General features: G+C 38.1%; 1 protein-coding gene and 1 pseudogene across 3 annotated transcripts in view; one reads left to right on the top strand and one right to left on the bottom strand.

The window, feature by feature from the left end:
- DPT (dermatopontin) overlaps positions 1-24656 on the bottom strand; it is a 407189-nt gene that overhangs the window by 235839 nt on the left and 146694 nt on the right. The window lies entirely within an intron of this gene.
- Positions 525-7806, top strand: LOC117976217 (large ribosomal subunit protein eL29-like; annotated as a pseudogene).

Here is a 24656-nt window from a genome sequence, read left to right as displayed (position 1 = left end):
GTTAAAGAAAGTTTGCATATTAGAATTTTAAGAGAAACACAAAAAGAAAAGAAAGTGAATGCATAACTGTAAAATTACTAGGGTTGGAAGAGGTTATAAGATTCTTAATGCATGACTGCAGTAGACCAAGTGGCCACAGAAATTGATATATTCATAATGAACTGGATATTTCTAATCCACCTATCATTAAGTTGGGCATACCCACAAGCATTCCATCATCTAGTGGAAGTAAACATATTCAAGATCTGAATGTTGCAGTTCCCTAGGTTGGACAAGCAAGTAGCTCACACTCCTAGCATGTCTACTCCAGCCACACAGTGACATTCTACCTTCTCCCACACTCATAGCCTTATAAAAAGTTGTCTAGGACCGTATTTTGAGTCTTATTTACAGAAGGCTTATCATGACATAGACAGAAATGGACTTTTACAATGCAACAGTGGTGGCTCTGAAGGATAGTGAAAACTAAAATTCTTCCAGTGGGACAAATGTGAAATGCTTTAACTTGTGGTCAGGATGAAAGGAGAAATGTTCTTAGGTAAGCGTCTACACCTACTAGCAGGTTCTTTAAAGAAGCAAAACAGAATTGATGACAAAGAGTCTTAGAGAAGAGCTATGTATACGAACTGGCAATGATCCCAGAATACACTCGTGTCTCATGTGATATAAGTACTCAAACAAAATACTCCTCCATGGAGGATATTCTTCCAGATCAAGTAAGTAAGAGGATCCATTTGTTGTTGTTGTTGTTGTTGTTGTTTTGTTTCAAAACAGTACTGATCTTTAATCAAAGAGCTACAAATTCCCAGGTAGTCTTGGAAGCAAGACTGCTCAGTATTTTGGTAATGCTTGTACTTGACTTCTCTTCCTCCTTTGCAACTGTGCAAGGTTTCTCTCTGGGTTTCTTCAGAAGACCTCTGCCTCCTTTTCCTGGCATCATGGAGACCGAGGCCCTACCGAAATGCATTTAAGAGGCTTTAAATAATTAAATAATGCCAAGCGGATGGTGGTCAAGGGGTTTCTTCAGAAGACCTCTGCCTCCTTGTCCTGGCATCGTGGAGACCCAGGCCCTACCAAAATGCATTTAAGAGGCTTTAAATAATTAAATAATGCCAAGCAGATGGTGGTTAGCTCAGGGCAGATATGCTAAAAAAGTTAACTGAGGTCCCTCCAAGTTCATGGATGGAGCAAGGCTGACACTTCCCAGTGGGCCTCGGGTTTCTCCATATGCTGTTCAGAGCTCAAGGGGAAGCTGCTAAGGCTTTCCATGCATCTACAGAAACACACTCTTTTTCGCACAGCTGCAAGACTGTGCTTATGGTCTTTAATCTTCCTCTTTGAAAAGCATCCAATTTAGGAATTTTTGCAGTAATCATTTCAGAGTAATGAAAAACAGACAGAACAATAGAAAATTTCAGATGTGATATGCACACTCTGTGCACTTCTCACTTCTCTCGAATGTACATTTAAAAAGATGTATTAGTCATCCTAAGGAACCTCTTTTGTCTTCTCACACAATCAAATTCTGCCTGCATGCAGACCATAAACATCATAATACAGTTAATTTACCCAATATACTCATTTCTCCCTCATAACAATGCCCATAAGATAGCATTCAATTTTGTTTTAAAGTTTCCTTACATACAAGATGGGGTTTGGAATGAACATTTTTTCACCTTGCAGTCTTGCAAAGCACCATGGTAGAGGCTAATGTGTGCCATTTTGTCTGGTTCAAGTCTTTTTTTTTTTTTAACTTTTTAATTTCCATAGGTTTTGCAGGAACAGGTTGTATTTGGTTTCATGAGTAAGTTCTTTACTGGTGATTTGTGGGATTTTGGTGCATTCATCACCGGAGCAGTACACACTGAATGCAATTTGTAGTCTTTTATCCCTCACCGACCTCCCGCCCTTTCCTCTGCATCCCCAAAGTCCATCGTGTCATTCTTATGCCTTTGCATCTTCATTGCTTAGCTCCCACTTAATAGTGAGAACATAACAAAGTTTGGTTTTCCATTCATGAGTTACTTCACTTAGAATAATGGTCTCCAATTCCATCCAGGTTGCTACGAATGCCATTAATTCATTCATTTTTATGGCTGAGTAGTATTCCATGGTATGTATATATATATATATCACAGTTTCTTTATCCACTCATTGATTGATGTGCATTTGGGTTGGTTCCATATCTTTGCAATTGTGAATTGTGCTGCTATAAGCATATGTGTGCAAGTATCTTTTTTGTATAATGACTTATTTTCCTCTGGGTAGATACCCAGTAGAGGGATTGCTGTTTCAAATAGTAGTTCTACTTTTAGTTCCTTAAGGAATCTTCACACTGTTTTCTATAGTGATTGTACTAGTTTACACTCCCACCAGCAGGGTAGAAGTGTTCCCTTTTCGCCACATCCGTGCCAACATCCATATTTTTTGATGATGGCCATTCTTGCAAGAGTAAGGTAGTATTGCATTGTGGTTTTGATTTGCATTTCCCTGATTATTAGTGATGTTGAGCATCTTTTCATGTTTGTTGGCCATTAGTATATCTTCTTTTGAGAATTGCCTATTCATGTCCTTAGCCCACTTTTTGATGGGATTGTTTGTTTTTTCTTGCTAATTTGTTTGAGTTCCTTGTAGATTCTGGATATTAGTCCTTTGTCAGATGTATACATTGTGAAGATTTTCTCCCACTCTGTGGGTTGTCTGTTTACTCTGTTGACTGTTCCTTTTGCCATGCAGAAGTTATTTAGTTTAATTAAGTCTCACCTATTTATCTTTGTTTTTGTTGCCTTGTTCTTGGTTCTTGGTCATGAAGTCTTTGCCTAAGTTGATGTCTAGAAGGGTTTTTTCCAATGTTATCTTCTAGAATTTTTATAGTTTCAGGTCTTAGATTTAAGTCCTTGATCCATCTTGAGTTGATTTTTGTATAAGATGAGAGATGAGGATCCAGTTTCATTCTCCTACATGTGGCTTGCCAATTATCCCAGCACCTTTTGTTGAATAAGGTGTCTTTTCCCCACTTTATGTTTTTATTTGCTTCTTGAAGATTGGTTGGCTGTAAGTATTTGGGTTTATTTCTGGGTTCTCTATTCTATTCCATTGGTCTATGTGCCTATTTAAATACCAGTACCATACTGTTTGGGTGACTGTGGCCTTAAAGTATAGTTTGAAATCAGGTAATGTGATGCCTCCAGATTTGTTCTTTTTGCTTAGTCTTGCTTTGGCTATGTGGACTCTTTTTGGGTTCCACAAGAATTTTGTTTTCTCTAGTTCTGTGAAGAATGATGGTGGTATTTTGATAGAAGTTCCATTGAATTTGTAGATTGTTTTTTGGCAGTATGTTCATTTTCACAATATTGAGTCTACCCATCCATGAGCATGGGATTTGTTTCCATTTTTTTTTGTGTCATCTGTGATTTCTCTCAGCAGTGCTTCATAGTTATCCTTGTAGAAGTCTTTCACCTCCTTGGCTAGGTATATTCCTAACTATCTTTTTTTGCAGCTATTGTAAAAGGATTTGAGTTCTTAATTTGATTCTCAGCTTGGTCGCTGGTGATGTATAGCAGAGCTACTGATTTATGTATGTTAATTTTTTATCCTGAAACTTTGCTGAATCCATTTATCAGTTCTAGGAGCTTTTGGGAGGAGTCTTTGGGGTTTTCCAGGTATCCAATCATATCATCAGCAAACAGCAACAGTTTGACTTCCTCTTTACTGATTTGGATGCCCTTTATTTCTTTCTCTTGTCTGATTGATCTGGCTAGGACCTTCAGTACTATGTTGAATAGAAGTGGTAAGACTGGGAATCCTGTCTTTTTCTAGTTCCCAGAGGGAATACTTTCAAATTTTCCTATTCATTATTTATGCTGGCTGTAGGCTTGTCATAGACGGCTTTTATTACACTGTGGTATGTCTTCTATTTGCCGATTTTGCTGAGGGTTCTCATCATGAAGGGATGCTGGATTTTGCCAAGTGCTTTTTCTGTCTATTGAGATGATCATGTGATTTTTGTTTTTATTTTATTTATTTATTTATTTATTTATTTATTTGCATATGTTAAACCATCCCTGCATCCCTGGTATGAAACCCACTTGATCATGATATATTATCTTTTTGATATGATGTTGGATTTGGTTAGCTAGTATTTTGTTAAGGATTTTTGCATCTATATTCATCAGGAATATTGGTCTGTAGTTTTCTTTTTATTTTTTGTTATGTCCTTTCCTGGTTTTGGTAACAGGGTAATATTGGCTTCATAGAATGATTTAGGGAGGATTCTCTCTTTCTCCATCTTGTGGAATACAGTCAATAGGATTGGTACCAATTCTTTGAGTGTCCGATAGAATTCAGCTGTGAATCTGTCTGGTCTTGGACTTTTTTTTTGTTGGTAATTTTTTATTACTATTTCAACCTCACTTGTTGTTATTAGTTTGTTCAGGGTTTTTAATTCTACCTAATTTAAGCTAGGATGGCTGTATCTTTCCAGGAATTTATCCTTCTTCTTTTGGTTTTCTACTTTATGCACATAAAGCTGTTCATAGTAACCTTGGATGACTTTTTGTATTTCTGTGGTGTTGGTTGTACTATCTCCTGTTTTGTTTCTAATTGAGCTTATTTGGATCTTCTATCTTCTTTTCTTGGTTAATCTTGCTAATGGTGTACCTATTTTATTTATTTTTCCAAAGAACCAGCTTTTTGTTTCATTTATCTTTTGTATTGTTTTTGTTTGTTTGTTTCAGTTTCATTTGGCTGTACTCTGATCTTGGTTATTTCTTTTCTTTTGCTGGGTTTGGGTTTGGTTTGTTCTTGTTTCTATATTTCCTTGAAGTATGACCTTAGATTGCCTATTTGTGCTCTTTCAGACTTTTTAATGAAGGCATTTAAGGCTATCAACTTTCCTCTTAGCATCGCCTTTGCTGTATCCCAGAGGTTTTGATAGATTGTGTCACTGTTATTGTTCAGTTCAAATAGTTTTTTAATTTCCATCTTGATTTCATTGTTGACCCAATGATCATTCAGGAGCAGGTTATTTAATTTCCATGTATTTGCATGGTTTTGAAGGTTCCTTTTGGAGTCGATTTCCAATTTTATCCCACTGTGGTCTGAGAGAGAACTTGATATAATTTCAATTTTCTTAAATTTATTGAGACTTTGTGCCCTACCATATGGTCTATCTTGGAGAAAGTTCCACTTGCTGATGAATAGAATGTATATTCTGTGGTTGGGTGGAATGTTCTGTAAATATCTGTTAAGTCCATTTGTTCCAGGGTATAGTTGAAATCCATTGTTTCTTTGTTGTCTTTCTGTCTTGATGACCTGTCCAGTGCTGTCAGTGGAGTATTGAAGTCCCCTATTATTATTGTGTTGCTGTCTATCTCGCTTCTTAGGTCTAGTAGTAATTGTTTTACATATTTGGGAGCTCCAGTATTAGGTGCATATATATTTAGGATTGCAGTATTTTCCTGTTGGACAAGGCCTTTTATCATTATGTAATGTCCCTCTTTGTCTTTTTTAACTGCTATTGCTTTAAAGTTTGTTTTGTCTGATATAACAATAGCTACCCCTGCTTGCTTTTGGGGTCCATTTTCATGGAATTTCTTTTTCCACCCCTTTACCTTAGGTTTTTGTGAGTCCTTATGTGTTAGGTGAGTCTCTTGGATGACCCATAATTTAAATATCAGTCAGTCTCCTTCTACAACCACCCTAGAGTTTGTTCAGTGGTCTTCAAAAACAAACTAGCCATAGTGATTGACCTAGAAGCAAGGCAAAAATCTCTGCAAAGGGGACTTCTTATGGAATTTGACCCAGCTACTACCACAGCTGAAAATCCAATTTGCCAATTACTACGTTTAACCCCAATACCCAATATGGTCTCATACAACAGGGACCACTCAGCTAGTTGGTAGCAAGCTGATTACATTGAATACCATTCTGCATGGAGAGGGAAAAAATTTATCCTCACTAGAATAGAGTTGTTATCTATTTAGATTTGTTTTCCCTGCCTACCACTCTCTGCCAGCACCAGTGCGGACCTACTGAATGTTAATAGAAAATTGCAATGATCACATAAAGACAGTATCACAAGGGAATAAAGGTTAGGGTCTCCTCACCAGATAAAATCCCCATCCAGCTGTGGGTTTGGCTGGATTCAAAGGAAAATGGAATGGATAGTCAGTAATAGAAATTATGAATAAATTGCCACTTATTTCTGGTTGTCCATGAAAATCACTGACACATAAATAATGTAGTCTTGTGTTGGTGTAGTCTTGCCAGCCAAAATGATTTCATTGGGCTTTTCCCTCAGAAGCTTACAGTATAAAAATAATATGGTCTCTTCCGGTTCCAGGTGCTTTGGGAGCTGGGTGTTACAGTGCAGACATGGCCAAGTCCAAGAACCACACCACACACAACCAGTCCCGAAAATGGCACAGAAATGGCATCAAGAAACCCCGATTGCAAAGATACAAATCTCTTAAGGGGATGGACCCCAAGTTCCTGAGGAACATGGGCTTTGCCAAGAAGTGCAACAAGAAGGGCCTAAAGAAGATGCAGGCCAACAATGCCAAGGCCATGAGTGCACGTACTGAGGCTATCAAGGTCCTCATAAAGCCAAAGGAGGTTAAGCCCAGATGCCAAAGGGTGTCAGCCGCAAGCTCAATCAATTTGCCTACATTATCCACCCCAAGCTTGGGAAGCGTGCTTGTGCCCGCATTGCCAAGGGTCTCAGGTTGTGTGGGCCAAAGGCCAAAGCCAAGGATCAAACCAAGGCCCAGGCTGCAGCTCCAGCTTCAGTTTCAGCTCAGGCTCCCAAAGATGCCCAGGCCCCTACAAAGACTTCAGAGTAGAGATCTCTGTCTGCCAACATGAGGACAGAAGGACTGGTGTGACCCACCCTGGGCTGCCATCAGCATGGGGCTGGTGTCTTCCTGTGCTATTTGTATAAATAAGCCTGAGGCAGGAAAATAATAACAATAATAATAATAATATGGTTTTTCCTCAATTAAAATTTATATTTCAATAGTGATTATACTTTTTCAAATTTTTACATGCTGCCCCCAAAACACATATATGCCTCCCTGGTAATAGACTAAGAATGAATACTTCAGATCAATGCATGGGACTCTACAGTTAGGGTGAAGTTAGTTCTCCTGTGGGCTACACACTCCTAGAAGTAGAGCTCTTAGGAATGTACAGACTGCTCATAAATCAGTTAGTCTATTATTGTAGCACTCAATGGGCATAAGTTTCCTCAGTGCTTTCAAAATCATTAACACATTATTTGAGTCATCAAGAAGGTGTTCTATCCAAAGCCTTAGCATTTCTTTCTATCTTTAAGGCCAGTCACTTATAAAAAGAGATATTCAAGGTGAGACAATGTCACCTTAAGAAAATATACACACAGATCCCCATAAGGCAGATAATATGATTTTAAGAAACAAAACACTGAAGTGCTGTTTGATATCTAATTTGAAACTTTATTATGTTAGCAATTACATGAGTGGGGATTCTTCCAGTAATTTTTCCATGTGATTATCCTGGCTGTTAGATTCAAAATGACCTTCATACAAAGACAGATAATATCACAAGCTAATGAGGAGAGGCGTCTTGTGTAGGCAGGGCAGGAATGAGTCACAGGCATCCTTCATAAAAGTAATTATGCACCTGCTGGGGAGTGTTTTCTGACTCCAGTAAATATTGATGTGCCTTTCCCCTGCATTGCAAGATGAAGATTTGTTGAAGGTTGTGATCTACCATAGTTTTCACAAAAGTCTTTTTTGGGGGCTATTTTATTTACTAGAATTATACAAACACAAGTCAGTCAAGCCTGAGCTGCAAGTGGACAATAGAGTTAAATATGTTATCAGATGTAAAAGACAAAAAAAAATCAGAAACCAACAAGCTATAGTTTCAGGCACAACAGCCAGGAAGGAAATTTTACCAATTTACTAACTAAAATCTGGAATGAGGAGAAACTTCTGTTCCCATAACAGGGCACAGACACAGAGTGATAGCAGGCTCTAACCAAGATCCTAAAGTCAATCTAACAATGTAAGGACTTTATTGTTTGCAGAGGCAGGTAGGGAATAGTGTCATTGAAAATACCCAGATTTTGTTCTGCTAAAAATCCAGTTGAGCTGGGAACAGTGGCAGATACTTGTAGTCCCAGCTACTAGGGAGGCTGAGATGAAGGATCACTTGAGCCCAGGACTTTGAGACAGCCTGGACAGAATGAGTCCTCATTGCTAAGGGAAAAAAAATTTAATAAAAATTTTTTTAAAATTAAAAATTTACAAAGAACCCAGTTGACTCTTTTTTTTTATTTTATTTTTATTTTTTTATTTTTTTTTTTGTGATGGAGTCTCATTCTCTCCCAGGCTGGAGTGCAGTGGTACCATGTTGGCTCACTGCAACCTCCGTCTCACGGGCTCAAGCAGTTCTCTTGCCTCAACCTTCCAAGTAGCTGGGATTACAGCCACCCACCACCACGCCCAGCTAATTTTTGTACTTTTAGTAGAGATGGAGTTTTGCCATGTTGGCCAGGCTGATTTTGAACTCCTGGCCTCAAGAGATTCCCCCCAACCTTGATCTCCCAAAGGGCTGGGATTACAGACGTGAGACACTGTGCCTGACCCCCATTGACTCTTGACCTGTGTAAGTAGTCTTCATTGTTTCATCTCCTACTATCTCTTGTGTTCACCACACCCAATATTTCTTTAAGATTAGGTACTTAGTTAACTTTCTTTTTATCACACGAAAGCACTTCCATTATTCAGAATGACTTTTGCATTTCCATAGTCAACTATTCCACATCAGTTTCTAGGTTTTGCCATCCCTAGGAAACTTCAACACCCCCACTTCGGTCACCCACTCCCACAACCACATCCTGAACATCCTAGACACTTGTTACAACTCCATGCTTGAAATGTTCAGTTCCCACCCACCACTATCCAATCCCAGTATCCTGTCCTTCTTGCTGTCTCATTCAGTCACTCCTTCACCTGCTCCTGATCCACAAGTCCTCCTATTCCTTTTTCACTTCAGAGACCATCCTTGTCTTCATATCTTTCATCGTTCAACTTAGAGTCCATATCTCCACACCTGAATTATTTTCTTGCCAAAACTTTTACTACCTTGCCTCACTGTCTTTTCAATGTCTCACTTGGTAAATAGCCTAACACTGAATTAACCTGTATCAATTTTTATTTAACTTCTGTGGCCTATCAAATCATCTTCCTCACCTTGGTCCCTCCTTATTCTTAGTGGAGAAAATAGAATGCCTTTTACTTAATGAAGAAAATAGAAGCCATGAAGTGGAAATGCCCTCAATGCTTTGCCATCCCACCTACAACCTTACATGCATTTGTCAATACCCATTCTTGTTACCTCACTGCCTTTCCAATGAAGTTGTGTTTCTCTAGTTGTCTGAGTACTTCTTCATCCGTGCTGTGGATTGGGTAACTTTCAGCTCCCACTTAAATGTATTTTTTCATAATTAAAAACTTTTTAATTTAGTAATTTTTAACAGTAACTTAGTTAATCATCTATGGAATGTTTTCCATCAGTATATTCACAGTCCACATTGCCCCTTTTTAAAAATTTTCCTTTTCTTTTGGCCAGTTTCTCCAAAGAACCATTTAATAACAGCAAGTTTCTGAGCACCTACTATGAACTAGGTGTTTTACATAAATTAGCACTTACCACATAAGGTAGCTATTATTATTCCAGTTCTGCAGATTAGGAAACTGGATCTTAGATGCAGTTATGTAAATTACTTAACATTCCACAGTGACTGTGGCAGATTTGGGACTGGAACCTAGGTCTGTCTATACTGAAATTTGTCTGTTTCTTTTTGTAACTTTGCCTTGGTTGCCCTCTCCCTGATCTACAGTGTATGTTTTTCCTATTTCCATCTCTTTACATCTGCAAAAAGGCAAAGTAAAGGAGAGTTGATAGCAGCAAAAAGAATCACTTACCAAGGTAAAGAGCTTGTTCAACTAATGGGAACAGAAGGAATCAGAAGGACCTAGGCTGACCTCAGCCTGACTTCTCCTTAAGGAATCCAGAGTGAATGAATGGTGGCCTGGAAAAAAGACACTGACTCCCACTTCCCACAGTGCTCCATGCTATACTCTTAAAGATAGCGTACCAGCAAATGGGGCTGCAAACTGGCCCAGCCTCCCTCAGATTAGCCTCAGATCTTACAGCGAATGGAACTCAAAGGCCCCAAGAGAGATATTAGGTACTCAGCTGCACACTGAATCTACACCACTCACACTCAGGTGTTCTGGTGAGGATGGGCACCTTGACAGACCTGTGAGTCACTCATTGACTGCTTACTGGGGATCTATTAAGGAGGAAACACTGTACTATGAAGGGAAATCCAATAGAAAGCTTATCATTGACCATTTTATAAAATAGTGGGGCAGATAGATCATGTGCATAATGAATTGTATTAAAGATAGAAAACAAGTTCCTAAGAGAAATACAAGTAAAGTACAACTTGTGGCCAAAGAAAGGAAATATTACTTCCAAACCATGGCAGGAAAAAGAGCTTTCTCAAAAACATAGAATTTAAACTGGAGCAGAGAGAGTTTGGAACTGTAGAGACAGTTTTAAAGGACAGGTCATGGGACCGTACCAATAGAAGCTACCAGCTAGGAATGTGATGCAGTGTGTGTGTGTGTGTGTGTGTGTGATCTGAAGAGAAACCTAAACATGAAGTAGTTATGGTAAAGAGCTAAAAGTCTGAGCTATCTAAAACATTGAAAATGGGATGGCTAGGAGAAGAAGATGTTTTTGGAAAAGCCCTCCAATCTCTTTCTCTCTTTCTAAGACCACTCCTGGCTCCTCATCTTTCCTTATTCAGAGTAGACTGGGTTCAACCCTTGATGGCTTTTGCATGCCAGACTAAAAACTATGGGCCATAGGCATTAGAACTGGGGAGATTATGAAATATACTGTTTGTGTTTGCTTTTTGACCAGGCATGAGAAACTCAGAGCTATTCTTTAAGAAAGTTAATCTAATAGCAGTATTTGAAGAAATTAGAACACTAGAGAGACAGCAAATCAAGCCAAAGTTGTCATGATTATGAATACTATTAGGTATTTTTTGAAATTGTGAAGTTTTTCCACTCACTATAATATTAAAGACCATCTATTAAAACCTATTTATGATACCATTCTCTGTCTCATTTACGCAATTGACATTTCAAAGACACGAATTTTATCATCAGCTTTTGTAAACCTCATGGCCTTATTTCTTTAAAAAAAAAGATACAAAAGGACAAATGACACTATGAACTGAAAAAATATTTAAGTAATAAAATATAGACTTCAGCAGTACAGAGAAAGAAATACACTTTGGCAAAGTTTTTAACTACCTAGGCACTTGTTAAAATACAGATTATCAGGCTCATGAGAGCTAGGTCAGCAAGCTTTTCTGTAAAGGGACAGAAAGTAAATAATTTAGGCTTTGTAGGACACTTGGTCTCTGTCAAAAATACTAAACTCTGTTCTTGTAGCAAAGAAGCAGCCACATAAAAGTCATAAAAGAAAAGGTATGGTTATGTTATGAGAAAACTTTATTTATATAAATGGTACATGGGCATTCAATAGTAGCAAAAATTAGGGGCTGAAAATTTGATGAGAGATGGTATGTTTACCTAATCTTAAAGTATATTCTCATAAAATATATATTAAATGCTTACTAATTAATAAGTACTTAATACGTATTAATTAACTTCTCCAATAGAGAAATCTAGAAGACACAATGTTAGCCATGTGGTAAAAATGAACATCACCAGAAATCGTATGCTACTTGAACTAATATACTAAAAAGAGCACAGCATCATTTCTGTGATATCCCTGCAAAAGATACAAAACCTGAATCTATTCAGGAGCAAATGTCTGTCAAACACGAACTGAAGGATATTCTACAGAGTAACTCTTATGGACTCTTCAAACATTTCAATGTCATTAAAAGAGAAAGAAACTGAAGAACTTATCTGATCGAAAGAGACTAAAGTGATATGGCAAGTAAATATAATGCATGATCCTGGACCTTTGAAAGGACATTATTGGGACAATAAGCAAAATCTGATTAGGATCAGTAGATTAGATAGTAACATGGTATCAATGTGAATTTTCTGATTTTTATGGTTGTACTATGGTTATATAGGAGAACGTTCTTGTTTTTAGAAAATGCACACTGAAGCATTAAGGTGTAATGGGGCTTAATATCTCTAACTCTCTTGAATGGTTGAGAAAAAAATAAAATGTATACATGCAGGGAGTGACAGAACAACACAATATGGTAAAATATTAGTAATTGCGGTATCTGGTTGTAGAGTATAAAAGAATTCTTGAAACTATCAGCTTCAGGTTATTCAAAATAAAAAGTTAAAAAATGTTTGGTTATCAGCTTCAGGTTATTCAAAGTAAAAAGTTAAAAAATGTTTGGCTGTAATACATCAACTAAAGACAGAAAAAAAAAATGCCCAAATCCCTGGGAATAGATGAAAGAAAGAAATTTTAAAGCAATGAGAGAGTGATATGACCAATTCATACATTGGGCGGATCATCAATTCATCAGAAATTTCCATCTGACTTTGAACAGAATCTTCCCGACTTCCAACAACATGTGATTCAATTAAGGAAAAAACAAAATTGAACCTTGTCAAACAGAAAATGCTAATGAAACCATGATGTACTTCAAAATGGCTCAAAATAACTTCATCAATGTTAAAGGAGCTAAACAATCAAAATCACAAGCAACAGTTATAAAAAGTAGCATATGACTGTGACGTCATTTGTATTGGAATGTCCTAGAGTTGCCATTATATTTAAATTTAAACTAAAAAGTATTTACCTAAGAAGGGGGCAAATCTAGGTATTACTGAACTCCAAATTTATGCAATTTGTAGATCCTTCTCTAGAAAAAAGAAAACAAAATTATGTACAACAATTAATGTTTATTAAGAAAGGCAAAATAAATTATGGTAAACTACAAATCTTAAGAAGCTGAGAAGTATAAAAAAAGAATGTTTTATAAATTAGATGCTTGGCATGGCTTTTTCATACTTTTCCCTATATTTTGTGGCTACATATCTTTACCTTTCCATATGACAAAATTCTGCATTATCATAATCTATACAGAGAAAGGAATGGGATGTGCTAGTGAGAAGCCCTAAAATTGAAACTTTATTAACTACAAGTGAACCTGTCACTGCCCCTGGATAAAATGTTTCTCAAAGATGTTACTATGCTTGCAGAGAACATTGAGGGATGACCTCTGAGCTTATGAAAGGCCTAGATAAGTTAGAAATCCAGGAGCTATACTGAACCATCCAAGTATGTTGACCCTTCAAGCATTTTACGAATATATAAAGGTGAATAGCTAAAGAATAAGCTTTTGAAACCTAATGGGACTTGGTTACTATTTATGTACAAGAGCGACACAGATAAAAGTCTATTGCTAACTAAGTTTAGAAGAGTTCTTTCAACAAGAATAAATAAAAAATTCTGAGAAATAAGAAGGCCTGGGGTTGGGGGGAGGTACATAAAATATTGGTACGTCTTAGAATCAAGGGCTTCTTGGATTCATTTGGCAGTTTATTTTGTTCCCTTGCTGATTATGAGCAATTCTAGCTCACAATTCAAGGAATTTAGGACAACTAAAACAAAGCATTTATAACAAATGAAAATGTACAGTGATTTAAAACCTCTCTAAGTTAGGGGCTGGGTTGGGATCTATTAGGAGATTTAGGATCTGGTCTGAGTAGGGTCCCAGCGGTGGGATGGCATTCAAAAGCAAGCAGGAGCAGAAAGAGCCAGAGAATGACTTGACCTAAAGCCCTATGAAAGGTATAAAGTGAGAAAGCTAATTCCAGAGCAGAAGGAAGAAGGTCAAGAGTGAAGTCACGCAGAACTTGGGGGACTGCCAGGAACAGGACTTAGAGCCCCAGTGTTGCCCTGGTTAAAGTCCCACATAGCTCAGCCTTCCTGTCCTGGTTCCTGAGAGAGCCCAGGAACGCAGCTAGAAATCATCTGCCCTATCTGAAGCAGTTGAAAGAATTGCACCTGTTTAATCACAAAAGGCAAAGCTAAAGAAGAGCTTGAAGTATTCTCAGATTAAAGAGCTGCTGCCATGCAGAAAAAGGAGCAAATTTATTCCATATTTCCATGGAAAAACTAAAATCAGCATGTGAAATTTACCAGGAGACAGATTTTGAGTCCTTAAAGCAGGAGCTTGGCTGGAATTATTTGCCTTTGTTCACCTAGAAGAGTGCCTGGAACATCCTAAATTACCAATACTATTTGTTAAATTGATTAATACAAATAAGAAATAATTGTTCAACAATTACAGTAGTTTGATTATGGAGTAGAATCTGATGATTCTTTCTGAGCTTTGGGTATTTTATCAGGGATTTGACCACAACAACAATCTTAGACGTAAAATTGAACATGCACCAGGCACTATTCAAAGTGTCTTACACAATTATTATATTTAATTCTCACAGCCACCCTTGAAACCAGTTGTACTATTAATCCCATTTTACAGATGAGGCAACTGAGACACAGAGAGATTATAGTACTTGTTCAAAGTCATGCAACAGAGTCAGGATTTGAACTCAGGGGACCTGGTTCTTGCCTCTCTGTCTCGCTGCATCCCGTTATCCCATCTGACAGAGAAGAGCTGGAATTGAGTCCAATATCACACGAGAGGTTAATTGAGTGTTCTCTTCCTACATACTATGATTCTCAGACCATGCTGGATATCAATTTTTGCTAATGTCAGATCAACCACCTCATTTTTGGCTAGTTTAATCTATATTAGCAAGACTGAATATTTAGACATATTAAACAAAACACCCATAAGATGCCACAACACAAGATGCATGACACTACACATATAAAACAATAAATCCTTTATGACCATAAAAATATTGAATAAAAACTAAAATATATTTTGATTCTGGGGGGGCTCTCCTCCAGGTCTTCAACTTCATCAAAAGTAGCATTTACTTGCTTTCTTCAGTTTCCAAGAGCTTGGAGAGTTCAGTGGCGCCAGCACAACCCCCATTAAAAATGCTCACTCAGCCTCGCCCAGATGCCTAGCAACCTTCTGTTTATTCCACTACAGTCAATTCAAAGTCACAAGAATGACACAGGTGATAAACTGTAGGAGCACAGGTGATGTATGCAGTGAGGCAGCCTGACTGAGAATGCATGCCCAATGAAGAAAAATCACTCTGAAGGGTTCAGGGTCAATAATTATGCTGATAGGGAAATCAGCAAAGAGGCAGGTGTCCTGGATAACAGGACATATTTCTTAGCCAGGAAATTATATTTTAAATGAAGGTAAGAAAACATGCTGCTTTGAGGTTGCCAGGTAATCCCAGGAAATATAATGTAGGATTTGTTCCCAAGAAAAGGATTAGGGTAATAGCAATTATTGTGCACCTACGAGGTATTGTAGACTGTACCAGACATGTCGTCATTATTATCTAATTTAATCTCCCCAAAGCCCAAGGTCAATCAGATAGTAAATGGCAGAGTTACAACTTGAACTCAGTTCCTTAGGATTCCAAATCCACTCTCCTCCTACTATATTAAGCTGCTCAATATATTGAGCAATATCTTGACAAATTTGCCTTTAAGAAAGCATTCTGGTTTTTTTCCCAGGTTCTAATGCTGCATAAGATATCTGAAGTGGTTGTCTTATGAGATCGTGCGGCCAAATTATTTTGTGGAAATGTTAAAGAATAAGCATTATGGGTTATAAGCAGCTTCTTGATGGTACCAAAGATGCAAGTGTCCCTGGACTTTTCAAGAAGAAAGTTGTGGCCAACCAGCATACTTAAGCTAGAAATGATGGAGATAGTGCTTAGCTCTCATCAGCTCTGCTAGAGTATCTACCTCGCAGATTGAGATGTGGGCCTTTGTAGACTGAAAACTGCATCTCTCCAGAAATGAATTCCTGATTATGTGATGAAAGAACCCAACCAGGAAACACAACCACAACAGAGAACCTCAGGCAAATATACCCATGAAGACAGAACTGAGGGGATCTAAGACTGCCATAGAAGGCCAACTTTAGCTAATGCAACCTCTGATGGAAAGAGAGTTCAAAGTTTAGATATTAGACCATTAGGGAGAAACAAAAGCATATATTAAGAAAAGAAGATTCCAAAGGTACACACCAGCTGTCTTCAGAGTTCTCTGTAGCTATGGAAATAAAGCAGGGAGCAGAGATTAGATGTGTTAGAGATTCATCTTTCAGGCCACCAAAGAAATAACTTCCTAATAATCAGAGCCAACTGAAAACAGAATGAGTTGTGTGAAGAAGTTGGAAGATCCCTGTTAATGAAGGTGTCATCTCTCCCTTCGTTAAAATGAAAGAGAGAACAAAAAGGAAATAACTTAGCCAAATTGCCATTGCCATGCGTACTATGACGATGTCACATACTTTTTGTGTTTATGATTCTCTCCAGTGCCTTTCTCTTTAAAAAAAAAAAAGACCTACAACAATCGCTCCATGTTTGGAAAATTATCTTTCCTGACTTTTCTGTTAGTAGAATGCAGTAAGGATACTGTTCGCAGTAACTTCCCCAACTAAGATCGGATCATGCTTCTTTCCAGTCACCCTATTTGGCTCCCATACTCATCACTCTCTGTGGCATGTTACTTTTACCAGCATGTCTGTGGCTCACCCAGAAATGCAACCCAATGGATTTTGTTGTTCTATAACAGCAGTGGGAGAATCAAGTGTAGACAGCAAAAGTTAGAACACAGATCATGATAAAATATCCCCCTTACCAATTATACATTGTTCTGTTTGGACCAATATTTCCCCTCATCCCTGAATTTACCCATTGTCAGTTTCCAGATAATACTTTTCTTTGCTTTTCAGATTCACTTTAAGTGCATATGTCAATATTCTTGGGCTAACTCCTCTGGCCTCCATTGCTGACTCTTGTCGCATTACCACTTTTGTATTCAAGGAACCATGGAATTTCAGAGCTGCAAGAGAACCTAGAGATCATTTACACCAAATGCCTAATTTTATGGATGGGAAAACTGAAGCTTCTAGAGCTGATATGACTTGCCCAAGGACATAGGATTAGCAGCATAACTGGAACCACTGTTTTAATGGTGTCGACCTGACTTCCCTGTCATAGGGATGTTGTCCATTTTCAGGTACTGGGCACTAATGACATCTAAGCTACCCTAACACCTGCCATCTGATCATTTCCTCTATTGAAGTCCCAAGCAACCAGGATCTGGCTGGTTCATCTCTTAACACAGCAGGAAAAATATATATATATATAGACCTTTCTTCATCAAATACAATTGCTCCTTTTGGTTGTGAGATCATTGTACAGAGGTACCAGTTCAATAAGAAAGCTTGTTTTGCTTTTGCACACTAAGATTAACACGTGTGTGTGTGTGTGTGTGTTAAAGGAGAGATTTAAACAAAAGAGTAATATGAATGAAAAATCATGTAAAATAAAGCAACATTAATCATAAAAGGAAGACATTTTTCTTCCCAACTGCCACCTAAATCAAATATTTTGAGTTTTTATTTATTAAAAATTTCATATAGATTTGAACAAAAATGACATATTTTCTAAATTCTGAAAAAGAACAAATCTGGGATATCAAAAATCTCAAGCCAAATCTGTGCCATACATTTTTGTCTTTCATTTTGAGTTCCTAATCAGTACTAAATTGCTACAGATGGCACAGATATTGTCATCCTATAAACATCAGTTCATCTAGAGACCAACCAGCCCACAGCCCATCTGGAGGAAGAAAATAAACCAATATCCACTGAGTACCAACTATATGCTAGCCTCTTCTATATACATTATCTCATGGTAATTCCCACAACAATCCTGAAAGGTAGATATTGTTATTCCATTTGTTTTCCATAGAAAGAGGAAACTGAGCTCATATACTTTGCAAATGGTAGAGCTAGAATTTGAGTGTAGATCTAAGTGATCTCTTTTTTTCTCTACATCATGCTGTGTGTTACCCTCAAAGATCACCAACATACCACAGGAAATTTGCTGAGCAGAAATGTGCCAATCATTAGAAAATGAGACAAAACAAGGAAAGGACACTGTGGAAACTGAGAATAACGTCCTAATGGTTTGTGAGTCTAAGCAGAAGAAGCATCTCCCATGGTATGGAGGAGCTCCATCTTATTACTACATGAACTGCAAAATGTGGCTTTGGTTGTAAGGTGACTGGATATCCTAAGTTCCCTGGCTTAATCATTACACATTGCATAAATATATCAGAATATCACATGTACCCTCAAGTATGTACTAGATAGCTAGGTACATAGATGATACATAGATTTTAGATAATACAAAAAAATTTTCAAAAGCATGTTCTCAAAATACGGTTTTTAGTGACTAACAGTCCACGTGAATAACTACCATAATTTTAACCATTCCTCTTTGGCTGGATCTTTGGGTTTTGTTTTAGTTTTTTTGTGTTCGTTTTTGTTTTTTCGTTGTTGTTGTTTTTGAGACAGAGTCTCACTCTGTTGCCCAGGCTGGAGTGCAGCAGTGCCATCTGATTACAGGTGTGAACCATCGGGCCCAGCCTCTTTGTTTCTAAACCAGTTTCTTCCTACTTTAAATAAATGCTGTTATTAACATCCTTGTATGTAAATCTCTGTAGCACTTTGGGCATTTTTTTTGACCCCCATCTCAGGTCTACCCTCTTCTCCTACAGTAAAAAACTGCCTAAGTTTTGTCTGATGGGACAACTTGAACTTACAGGTCACTCAATAGTCCAGGACTGTTAGGAAGAAATATTATGAGGATGGAATAGGAAAAATCTCGGGCAGAGTAGAGATCGGCCTTATAAAAAGTCACTATGGGAATAGCATTTGGAGGTCCAGGCACAGAAAGCAAAAAGGGTACAGTAATGTCATTGGTTAAATTCCAGAAACTAACCACATCAGAGCATTCCAGGTTATGAGCAAGGCAGAGCCACAGGAAGAGGTCAGGACAGACAGTGGTAATCTTCTAAGTAGAACACGTGTCCATGCATAGAAGCCAGCCTCAAGCTGGGGCTATGGGAGCTGGCTAACACCAAACAAGGGACTGGCATGAGCTAGGCTAGATGCAGGGACCTAGCCAGCAGGTTAATCTGGGAAGGATATATGTATCCTTCCACATATTTCTCTATATATTTGAACAAAAATATGATAACTCTATGCATCATATTCTGTGATTTGATTTTCTCATGTAATGTACCGGAGATGCTTTTCCATGTCAGTATATATAAAGCTAATTTGTTAGTTTTAATTGATGCACTAATTTTCACAGTATGGCTATAACAATTTACATAACATTTTCCCAACTAATGAATAATTTGATTTTTTTCATCTTTAAAAAATTCTACTAATACCAGCATTTCTCCTAGTCATCATCTTGCATCAGTTTGGCATTGTCGCTCCAAGACAGACATTAAAACATCTGATTTCCCACCCACGTTGGTTGAAAATGATGATGGACCTGATTAATTAACAAAAAATGGAATCTAAGCTGAGGGAAGGAGGAGGAAAGGACACAATATAAGTGGTCAGGGTGTTTTCATAACCTTCACTGACATATTTATTACACTTAGAAATGGTATGGTTCAGTAGAAAGCACAGGTCTGAGGGCACTCAGGAGACCTAGAATTTGGGATTTTGCTCTCACTTATTATCTCTTTTGGCCACAATCTCATCTCACTATCTGTTGAAGGGAACTGGATTAGATGACCTCTAACAGTGGTTAGTCTATGGATTATGTAATGCAGATAGATTAAAATTTAGGTGTTAAAGGGGTGTGTGTGTGTGTGTGTGTGTGCGCGTGCGCGCGTGTGTGTATGTATTTGTCTATGAAAAAGAAAGAGAAGAATAATGAGAATATAAAAAGATGAAGAGAAACAGTAACAAAGAAAAAATACTCAATATCATTTGTATCCTGAACTTGAGACTCCAGTTCTTATGTAATTAATATTTCTAATGCTCAAGGAAATGGGTCTGTAAATAGCCTTTATAGTATATTACATTCAAGCCAGTAAATACTTTCCATCATTTTTTAAATGTTGGCTGGACAACTTAAAGGCACGTAACTTCACACCTATATTTGGATATTGTTAGACTTGCAGATTTTGGCTCCAATTTTATGGGAACTGAGAGATTTAATAATTAGCAATAAAAAAAACCTACTTTAACCATCATATCCAAAGCTTTCCAATAGAAGAATAAGATTAATGAAGAAAATCTAAGTGAAAAGGAAATTATCACCTAATTCCTTCTCGTTCTGAATGAAGTTTCATTGGTACAAAAACTTGAGACATCAGAAAAAACATTTTTTTTCAAATCCAATGCCTGCAAAAAAATCATTGTTCTTAACCAACACTGCTCCACTGCCCTTTGCTACCATATTGACAGACTGAGTTTCTCTCTGGTTAATATATTTATAGGTTGAGAGACTTAAGAGCCAGCAATGATATGGTTGAGAAACTTGCAAAACTTTTATCATTTATTAAGTTTCCGGAAGCAAATGCACACTTCACTGAGGGACTGGCCTGAGCATAAATGCATTTCAGAGCCTTCAGTCTGGCTGTTTACCCATCCTATTCTCCCCTTATGTACCACTCAAGTCTATACATATTTACCTCCTTTCTTTTCTCCCTTTCTTCTTTCCTCTGGTTGGTGTCTCCTTCCTTCATTCATTCACCATTTCCTCCACCATTTATTCATTCTGTTTAATGAAATGTCTTTTTAAGGGAGCATCTGCTATAGCCCAGGCCCTGTGTGTGTGGTGGGGGGGATGCCAAGATAGATTAAATGATCTTTGCCTTCCAGGAGTTCCCATCCCCATCCCCTACCTTTGTTCTACATTGTGTGTGTGTGTGTGTGTGTGTGTGTGTGTGTGTGTGTGGTGGCTCTTCTCTGTCCCTCTAAGTTTAGTGGGCCCCTAGTCTCTTCCTCAAACCCTTCAAACCCATTTTCAAATCCTCTATAAGTTTGTAGCAGACACTAATTTATTTATTGCTTCATGTATTTGTTTCCTATTGCTGTTGCAATGAGTGGCTGAAAACCACACAAATTTATCTTATAGTTCTGCAGGTCAGAAGACTGATGCAGGTCTCACTGGGCTAAAATCAAAGCATGGTAAGGACTTCATTCTTTTCTGGGGCCTCTAGAGGAAAATGCGCATCCTTGCCTTTTCCAGTTCCTAAAAGCTGCCTGCATTCATTGGCTCATGACCCCTTTCTCTGTCTTCATAACCTGCAATGGTACATCAAGTTATCCTTACATTGAATCCCTCACTTGGATACTTCTATCTCCCTCTTCCATCACTTAAGAACCCTCACCATTACATTGGGAGCATCCAGATAACCCAAGATAATCTCTTTATTTTAAAGGCAGCCATTTAACAAACTTAATTTCATCTGCAGACTTAGCTGCTCTTAGCCATGTAACAGATCATGTTCACAGGGTCTGGGGGTAAGAATTGGGAATTTTAGGGGGCCGTTATTCTGTCTACCACACTTTACCCTAGGAGTTTTTTTTATTATTATTATTATACTTTAAGTTTTGGGATGCATGTGCAGAACGTGAAGGTTTGTTACATAGGTATACACGTGCCATGGTGGTTTGCTGCACACATCAACTCATCATCTACATTAGGTATTTCTCCTAATGCTATCCCTCCCCTAGTCCCCCACCCGCTGACAGGCCCCACTGTGTGATGTTCCCCTCCCTATGTCCATGTTTTCTCATTGTTCAACTCCCACTTATGAGTGAGAACATGCGGTGTTTGGTTTTGTGTTCCTGTGTTAGTTTGCTGAGAATTATGGCTTCCAATTTCATCCATGTCCCAGCAAAGGACATGAACTCATCCTTTTTTATGGCTGCATAGTATTCCATGGTGCATATGTGCCACATTTTCTTTAGCCAGTCTATTATTGATGGGCATTTGGGTTGGTTCCAAGTCTTTGCTATTGTGAATAGTGCTGCAATAAACATACATGTGTGAGTGTCTTTATAGTAGAATGATTTATAATCCTTTGGGTACATACCCAGTAATGGGATGGCTGGGTCAAATGGTATGTCTGGTTCTAGATCCTTGAGGAATTGCCACACTGTCTTCCACAATGGTTGAACTAATATACACTCCCACCAACAGTGTAAAAGTGTTCCTATTTCTCCACGTGCTCTCCAGCATCTATTGTTTCCTGAATTTTTAATGATTACCATTCTAACTGGCATGAGATGGTATCTCACTGTGGTTTTGATTTGCATTTCTTTAATGGCCAGTGATGATGGGCTTTTTCTCATATGTTTGTTGGCCACATAAATGTCTTCTTTTGCGAATTGTCTGTTCATATCCTTTGCTCACTTTTTGATGGGTTTTTGTTTTTTTTTTTGTAAATTTATTTAAGTTCCTTATAGATTGTGGATATTAGCCCTTTGTCAGATGGATAGATTGCAAAAATTTTCTCCCATTCTGTAGGTTGCCTGTTCACTCTGATGATAGTTTCTTTGGCTGTGCAGAAGCTCTTTAGTTTAATTAGACACCATTTGTCAATTTTGGCTTTTGTTGTCATTGCTTTTGGTGTTTTAGTCACAAAGTTTTTGCCCATGCCTATGTCCTGAAAGGTTTTGCCTAGGTTTTCTTCTAGGGCTTTTATCATTTTAGGCCTTTACATTTAAGTCTTTAATCCATCTTGAGTTAAATTTTGTATAAGGTGTAAAGAAGGGGTCCACTGTCAGTTTTCTGCATATCCTAGCCAGTTTTCCCAGTACCATTTTTATTAAATAGGGAATCCTTTTCCCATTGCTTGTTTTTGTCAGGTTTGTCAAAGATCCGATGGTTGTAGATGTTTGGCATTATTTCTGAGTCCTCTGTTCTATTCCATTGGTCTATATATCTGTTTTGGTACCAGTTTCATGCTGTTTTGGTTACTGTAGCCTTGTAGTATAGTTTGAAGTCAGGTAGCGTGATGTCTCCAGCTTTGCTCTTTTTGCTTAGGATTGTCTTGGCTATATGGGCTCTTTTTTGGTTCCATATAAAATTTAAAGTAGTTTTTTCTAATTCTGTGAAGAAAGTCAATGGTAGCTTGATGGGGATAGCATTGAATCTATAAATTACTTTGGGCAGTACTTTCATGATATTGATTTTTCCTATCCGTGAGCATGGTATGTTTTTCCATTTGTTTGTGTCCTCTCTTATTTCTTTGAGCAGTGTTTTGTAGTTCTCCTTGAAGAGGTCCTTCATATCCCTTGTAAGTTGTATTCCTAGGGGTTTTATTCTCTTTGTAGCAATTTTGAATGGGAGTTCACTCATGATTTGGCCCTCTGTTTGTCTACTATTAGTGTATAGGAATGCTTGTGATTTTTGCACATTGATTTGGTATCCTGAGACTTTGCTGAAGTTGCTTATCAGCTTAAGGAGATTTAGGGCTGAGAGGATGGGGTTTTCCAAATATACAATCATGTCTTCTGCAAACAGAGACAATTTGACTTCCTCTCTTCCCATTTGAATACCCTTTATTTCTTTCTCTTGCCTGATTTCCCTGGCCAGAACTTCCAATACTATGTTGAATAGGAGTAGTGAGAGAGGGCATCCTTGTCTTGTTCTGGTTTTCAAAGGGAATGCTTCTAGCTTTTGCCCACTCAGTGTGATATTGGCTGTGGTTTTGTCATAAATAGCTCTTATTATTTTGAGATACATTCCATGAGTACCTAGTTTATTGAGAGATTTTAGCATGAAAAAGTGCTGAATTTTGTCAAAGGCTTTTTCAGCATCTATTGAGATAATTGTGTGGTTTTATTTAATTGGTTGTGTTTATGTGATGGATTACTTTTTTTTTTTTTTTTTTTTTTTTGAGACGGAGTCTCGCTCTGTCGCCCAGGCTGGAGTGCAGTGGCGCGATCTCGGCTCACTGCAAGCTCCGCCTCCCGAGTTCACGCCATTCTCCTGCCTCAGCCTCCCGAGTAGCTGGGACTACAGGCGCCCGCTACCACGCCCGGCTAATTTTTTGTATTTTTAGTAGAGATGGGGTTTCACCGTGTTAGCCAGGATGGTCTCGATCTCCTGACCTCGTGATCCGCCCGCCTCGGCCTCCCAAAGTGCTGGGATTACAGGCGTGAGCCACCGCGCCCGGCCCCGATGGATTACTTTTATTGATTTTTGTATGTTGAACCAGCCTTGCATCCTAGAGATGAAGCCAACTTGATCGTGGTGGATAAGCTTTTTGATGTGCTGCTGGATTTGGTTTGCCAGTATTTTATTGAGGATTTTCGCATCAATGTTCATCAGGGATATTGGCCTGAAATTTTCTTTTTTGTTGTGTCTCTGCCAGGTTTTGGTATCAGGATGATGCTGGTCTCATAAAATTAGTTAGGGAGGAGTCTCTCTTTTTCTATTATTTGGAATAGTTTCAGAAGGAATGGTACCAGCTCCTCTTTTTACCTCTGGTAGAATTCAGCTGTGAATCCATCTGTTCCTGGGCTTTCTTTGGTTCATAGGCTATTAATTACTGCATCAATTTCAAAACTTGTTATTGGTCTATTCAGGGATTCGACTTCTTCCTGGTTTAGTATTGGGAGGGTGTATGTGTCTAGGAATTTATCCATT

This window comes from Pan paniscus, chromosome 1 (assembly GCF_029289425.2).
Source record: "Pan paniscus chromosome 1, NHGRI_mPanPan1-v2.0_pri, whole genome shotgun sequence".
Lineage (NCBI taxonomy): Eukaryota > Metazoa > Chordata > Mammalia > Primates > Hominidae > Pan > Pan paniscus.
This window is presented reverse-complemented; position numbering and strand designations above follow the sequence as displayed.